This window comes from Hippocampus comes, unplaced genomic scaffold (genome assembly GCF_001891065.2).
Source record: "Hippocampus comes isolate QL1 unplaced genomic scaffold, H_comes_QL1_v1.1 scaffold81, whole genome shotgun sequence".
NCBI lineage: Eukaryota > Metazoa > Chordata > Actinopteri > Syngnathiformes > Syngnathidae > Hippocampus > Hippocampus comes.
In genome coordinates, this window is record NW_017806179.1 from 79903 (window position 1) to 80515 (window position 613).

A 613-nucleotide genomic window follows, 5' to 3' on the forward strand; every position below is an offset into this window, starting at 1 on the left:
GCTCGGCGTCCGGGCCCGGGTCCGGGTCCAGGTCCAGGTGCTCGCACAGTTGGCGGAAGGAAAGCAGCGCCGCCCTGCAGGTGGACGCCGAAACAAACTCATCAAACAGCTCCTGAGCTTTTTCCGGGCGGGACTCGTCTCCCATGGCAAAGCCGAGGACCGGGGGGGACCGCGGGAGGCCGCCGTCGCGGGGTTCGCTTCAAAACCTGGCAGGATGTGACGCCTCCTTCCTGGGGGGTGAAGGCACGCCGGCGGCGCCCCGCGTGACCGCCACCGCCGTGTCCTCCAACCTTCAAAGGCACGTTCGCACAAATTCATCACCGTGAATGCTTGACTGGTTTGAAAAAAGCTTTCCGGAGTGAAAACAAGCGCCGTGGTCAAGAAAAAAAAAAGTGTACTCACGCCACCGCGGCTGCCCGTCACCGTCTGGAAATCCACCCCAATGGCACGCGCGCACCGAGGTCAGCGTAGCGAGCGCGCTAAGCCGTCCGAGTAAAGCGGCTTAAGATGAGCCGCCGGCTGTCTTCTCGCGGCCAACGGCGGCCGTCGCCTCGGGATCACCTCTGCTCATTCTGGCCCGACTGGGGAAGGAAGAAAGCGGGCGGGCGGGCGG